The sequence below is a fragment of the Brienomyrus brachyistius genome, chromosome 2 (genome assembly GCF_023856365.1).
Source record: "Brienomyrus brachyistius isolate T26 chromosome 2, BBRACH_0.4, whole genome shotgun sequence".
Lineage (NCBI taxonomy): Eukaryota > Metazoa > Chordata > Actinopteri > Osteoglossiformes > Mormyridae > Brienomyrus > Brienomyrus brachyistius.
In genome coordinates this window covers 31687866-31694060 of record NC_064534.1, presented here as the reverse complement: position 1 = coordinate 31694060, position 6195 = coordinate 31687866, and positions in this window count along the sequence as shown.

Sequence of the window (6195 nt, the reverse complement as noted above, 5' to 3'; positions counted from 1 at the left end):
TTTTGAAGAGTTTAATGTGTTTTTGGCTGCATTTCCCGTTTCGGTAATGTGTTTTCGGTATTGACCTTTTCCTACCAAAATGTTGTTTTATATCGATGAAAAGTGGCTGCCGACTGAACGTCGGCATCTCTCTGTGAGGGCTGAGATGGCTGGGAGCCAGGCAGTCCATATTTCTTTGCATGACCCTGCTTCTCCGATGACTGGAGTCCAGAGAGTCCGATAGAGTCGGACTTGATTCATTTCTCATCACCGTCCGTCCAAGGTGTGTGTGCGTTGGGGGTAGGGATAAGGATACAAAAGCAGGAGTTGATTCTCCTAAAGCATCGGGCCAGTGTACCAGTGGGATTCCTTAGGGCCTTTCACCAGTCACAGGCTGGGCTTTCTTTCCATTCACATCCTGCCTCCCCCCCAGCCTCTCACCCCACAGCATGCAGAACAGGGAAATTTGGCCTTCAAAGCGAGATGGAAATCAGATGAAAGGCACTTCATGTTTTATACATGTCCAACACTTAATTTATAAAGAGGGAGGGGGGCACAATACTTCATACCAAACTCATCCTTTTTGTTACGGCTTTATTTTTGGAGGGCATTGTCTTATAATCAGGTCACCTGACGGCACCATTCCACAACGATCCTGGCACTTTGCTGCGAAAGTGAATATGAATCAACCGCCATTAGCCCGACCCTGCATTTAGTGACATTAATAAGTCCATCCTGAAGCCGTTCCGCAGCACTGCGGACCTCGGAAAACAAACACACCCGGGAAGCCGCGCTTTGCCGACAGGCTGCCGCTGAGTTTTGCTTTGTTTTATGTGGGGAGATAAAAACGAGATTGGCTACTCACTCAGCTATTAACATGCTTTACAGCTCCCGTATAATTTGCCATTAAATATGCCACAAGGCCCTGGACTCCCTGTTCGTTTGACAAGCAGAGGACAAAGCCACAAAGTCACACCAGATTAATTCAAGAGAAAGACCAAAATCCTCCTCTGAGAGGGAAGAATTACCCTTAGCAACAAAAGACTCTGTAAAATCTCTGACCAGAGCCTTTACCAGATCTGGCATGATGCGTGCAGATTTCTAGATGAATCGATGGTATTTTCACGCCTGGAAAATACCTCCGCAAAGACCAAACAGCTGCCTCTGAATGCTTGGTTTGTTCTTCATTCTCTGAAACATCCCAGCTGTAACGGATCGCTCATTTCAATTTCCCGATCTATCCCCATCTCAGAACTTCATCTCTGATGGCAGGCCTCATTCAGGTGGGATCGGTCGACACTAATTTAGGGCTAGAGTTCGATTAGATCATAACTTCAGCGATGAGGTGGGCAGAATAAGTGCCGTGAGTGTGGCACCGGGGAGGGGGGACGGCGGGGGGATCTGGCTCTAACTGTAACTGAAGCTCTTGACCCATGTCTGCATGATTTGCATCCACCGAGCTGCTGCCACATGTTTAGCTGATTAGGTATTTGCATGAACAAGCAGGCATACAGATGTCCACTAAGGACAAACAAATAATGCAGCCAAACTGTTACGATGTTCCCCAGTCATGCCAGAAAGTTTTGGTCAAAATTTTAATCACTCTTAAGTGTGTCAGGCATGTATAAGAAATGTTTGTATGTATGTATGTTTGTATAAGAAAATAGTTTTCACCTTTTTCAATTTTACAGTAATGAGAACCATGCAATATCAAGAATAACACATATTGTATTGCATTTGTTTTGTTAAAAAGCAAAACTCATCCTCAGACATGGATTCGGATTAAAAACCAGCCCAGAATTTTGGGTCCCCCACTATTTTGCCAGTGATTTTATCAGTGTTTGTTTGAATATGTGTTTTTTCAGTATTTCAGTATTTTTGTTAAGAATTGATGATGACAACAGCCCAGGAGATATTTAAGGAACTGACAAAACTAATCCGAAAACAATTATACATACAAGACATACTTTTCCAGCTGCAGACACGTGCGTTCTCAGAAAACATATACAAATAAAAATTAAATACATCAGAAAATGTATCAAATGATTATTAGCAGTAGTGTGAGTGTTAACTCCAAACAAGGTGGCATGAACTGGGGGGTCGGAGTCATGTGACGAGCAGTTTCATTCAATTCACCTGCGCCTCATTCCCATTGGTCGGCTGAGACTGAGTGTCAGTTCCTCTGGCCTGTAAGAATGGGCCAAGCACCCACGCTGTCTCCGTAGCTCTCCTATGACCAGACGTGTGTCCTTTCCTGGCTGATTCTGACACAGCTGTCTTGCTTTCATTCCTCCTCACTACATCCAATCAGCTCCCATTCCCTGCTCTCCCCCCTCTTAAAAAATTCTGTTCGTCCTCCCACCCAGACTAAGTCTTGTTTATTTAAGTTCCCCAGTAAAATACCCAGCTGAATAAATGGTTGGAATTGTAAGTCGCTTCAAATAAAGCCTTCAGACGAGTATTGATAGCATAAGTGATCATGAAAGTGAATCGAATGATAATGCATTAATCCATGCACTGTCTAACTGCATATTCTGGTCACTGGATAATAATAATGATTTGTAAATATGCAGTGCACATTCTCTGCAGGGGGCACTTAAATATAGTTTATCAGTGTCCCTTTTAGAAACCCTTTAAGATGAAAACTTCTTTTACTCCGGCTGCTTTTAGGGCGTGATGTGTTTCTTGTGTCTGATGTCGTTCTTGCTTCCTGCCAAAATTTTGACCAACATGAGGAGTCCACATGGAATTCCATGTTCTGTCACATGACACCACAGCTGCCTCACCCCCATTGTGGGGAGGGGGTCACTGCTCCAGGACAAGGTTGACCCCCCCTTCCCCCTTCCTCTGATGCTGTATCATATAGGTTTCCCCACATGGTTTCATGACACCCCCTCCAGCTGGCACCACCCCCAATAAAATACCAAAAGAGCTCCCGAGGGGGCCGAACTTTGGAAACCAGAAGCGCTTGGTGGTGAGCAAGGCGGCTGGGTTCTGCGTTACTATGGACTCGCCTCTTTCCACATCTCTGAAGTGTAATAGGTGTGGCCATGACACAAACATACCGAAAGGTTATTTACCTGTTACCTGAACACACAGCGGAGGTGAATACTGATCGGGACATTGCCTGAAATACACTCAGGCTATAATCGAATCTCATTCTGAGCCTGTAATTCTACTGGGGAAACACACATCCATAGTCATCACATCTCTCACTGGTTAACTGTCAAATATTTTTTTTAAAAAAACAAACATCAGTCAAAGATAACTACAATAGCATTTAGATCTCTAAGGGCATGTTAAGACTAAATTTGTTCGCCTCTATTGATTTTGTTACTTAATGTATTCTCATGATACTGTATGTTATGTAAGTTAGCAAAATTTTATTTCACTTAAGTCAATGAAATACTTTCAAATACATTGGGAATTACTTGCCTTGATTATTATTTTAAAAACACTTTATTTTTTTGAAAGCCAGCAAATAGTTGCATGGCTTCGTTTGCATATATAAAGTGCATATATTAAATCCCGAAGGACGAAACAGGAAAACAGACCTTAATTTCACTAAATGAAGTCAATACACAACAAAACCAATAACAAAACCAATACTGGTTTTGTTGTTAAATCAGTGCTCATGCAGGAAAACAGCCCCATATTACATAAGCGGCATTCAACTATGATTCATTTGCGCCATTTAAATGCTTTGCATCACGTAGCTTATTGTAGCTGCATTTGTTTTGTGTTTTTCTCTGCTTTGCATATAAAAAAATTTAAGGTACAAAATGTTAATGAGCTTTTTGTTTGAACAATCCCTGCACACAAAATGACTTTACACACCTATTTAAGTGTTTATTAAAGTGTTAGTGCCACACGACAGCAGTACTGCAGAGTAAAGAGACTCAAACGGGACAAACGTCAGTCGTATTGTTTACATTTTTCTTTCTTGATCATTTGACCCAGTGCTCATTGTACAGCTCAATACGTCTATACAGTGGGGTATATTTCCAGCAGTACTTAACATTACATACCCAGCTCCCTTCTGTTCTACTGAACATGTGACTGTCTGGTTGCCGACGCCTACGGTGTCCTTCTATTGGCTGCCCAGAATCAGGTCAGGTGGGCCTGGACCATCTGGCTCACAGACTCAGCACACTGGAATGTAAATAGACTGAATGATCAGGCCCTTATTCCAGATTATTGGAGCCAGAAAGAAGTCATGGTGGATTCAATTCTCTGGGCAAAAGTGGGAACAAATACTGGAGCCTCAGTATTATAGGGATTAATTAATATTACCTGAAGAAGAGCTGTGCCGTGTGATCAGGGAATAGAGTCAGAGCCACCATAAGAATTTACTTATTTTTCACTCGGAGTCACGGCCACCACCCTCCCCATGGATGCTTTTGAGCTGCTTTTAATTGGGCCGACTCTTACGCAACAGAATTTTACGTAATTTTTAGAGGATTCCTGGAAGTAGGTTTGAGCGTCATTAAACCTTTACATGCTGCTCACACTACCTTGTGTGAGGAGTCTTAACCCTACACTGTGTGGCTCACACTGCCTTGTGTGAGGAGTCTTAACCCTGCACTGTGTGGCTCACACTGCTTTGTGTGAGGAGTCTTAACCCTGCACTGTGTGGCTCACACTGCCTTGTGTGAGGAGTCTTAACCTTGCACTGTGTGGCTCACACTGCCTTGTGTGAGGAGTCTTAACCCTGCACTGTGTGGCTCACACTGCCTTGTGTGAGGAGTCTTAACCCTACACTGTGTGGCTCACACTGCCTTGTGTGAGGAGTCTTAACCCTGCACTGTGTGGCTCACACTGCCTTGTGTGAGGAGTCTTAACCCTGCACTGTGTGGCTCACACTGCCTTGTGTGAGGAGTCTTAACCCTGCACTGTGTGGCTCACACTGCCTTGTGTGAGGAGTCTTAACCTTGCACTGTGTGGCTCACACTGCCTTGTGTGAGGAGTCTTAACCCTGCACTGTGTGGCTCACACTGCTTTGTGTGAGGAGTCTTAACCCTGCACTGTGTGGCTCACACTGCCTTGTGTGAGGAGTCTTAACCCTGCACTGTGTGGCTCACACTGCCTTGTGTGAGGAGTCTTAACCCTGCACTATGTGGCTCACACTGCCTTGTGTGAGGAGTCTTAACCCTGCACTGTGTGGCTCACACTGCCTTGTGTGAGGAGTCTTAACCCTGCACTGTTTGGCTCACACTGCCTTGTGTGAGGAGTCTTAACCCTGCACTGTGTGGCTCACACTGGGGTGAAAATCCCGGCATATCTGACGTCACTCTGCTCTGTGTTACACTCACAGAGAGACACGCGCTCACACACGCAGGGTCACAATCAGCACACATGACATTACCTCCAGAGCAAAATGTCTCATATCACAGAGCTCAAAATCCAGGTGTTAAGCAATAACAGTGCATTATCATTTTGCCATGACGTGGAAAAAAGAGGAATTGCGTGATACTGTAAATTCAAAGTATTAATACAAAACCCAGTATGAGTATCTTAATAAAGTAATTAAATAAGGGAGCATGTGCTTTCTTCAAAGAGCGTTCACATGATGCGATGGTCTGGGTAGAGGCAGTCATTCCTGCTCGTATTTAATAACAAACCACTAATCAAAGCTTTTTTTGTTATCATACTGCCCAAATGTGTTAAGAGGACAGCAGATTCAAATCCAAGATTAGTAACTTGTACTCCGATTCATGATGTATCTTATCTAATGGGCCACCGTCTGATTCCCTCCCACCAAGCAGGAAACCACAGGAGTAACTCATCAAGAGTTTGAAAGGAACTTAGCCTAGTTAACGTCCCAGGTGTGGCAGAAATCAATGACCCCCCTTTTTTTTGTGGGTGCAGCAGTATTCCTGGTCTGGCTAATGAGGTCCATATGGTCAGCACTCTCCTCAGCAAACTTCTTCTGCTCCATCAGAGGTTGTAGATGGGAGGTTTCCATCTGGCCAGACTTTGAATCCTCAGTTCACCTCCGAGTCTGATAAGGACTGATAAGGAGCACTACGTTTTTACCACAAGACACTGGTTTTCGAGAAACTGGCGGCAGCCATTCAGGTAATACCCAGTAGCACCCTGCTGCTGATTAAACAGGAGTGGAGTGTGGTTCTGTGTGTTAGCTATCTGTGTCCATGTCTGATAAGTCACTAAAGAAATTATGTCACACTAAGCAAGGTCCTTAACCTGAAAAGCTGT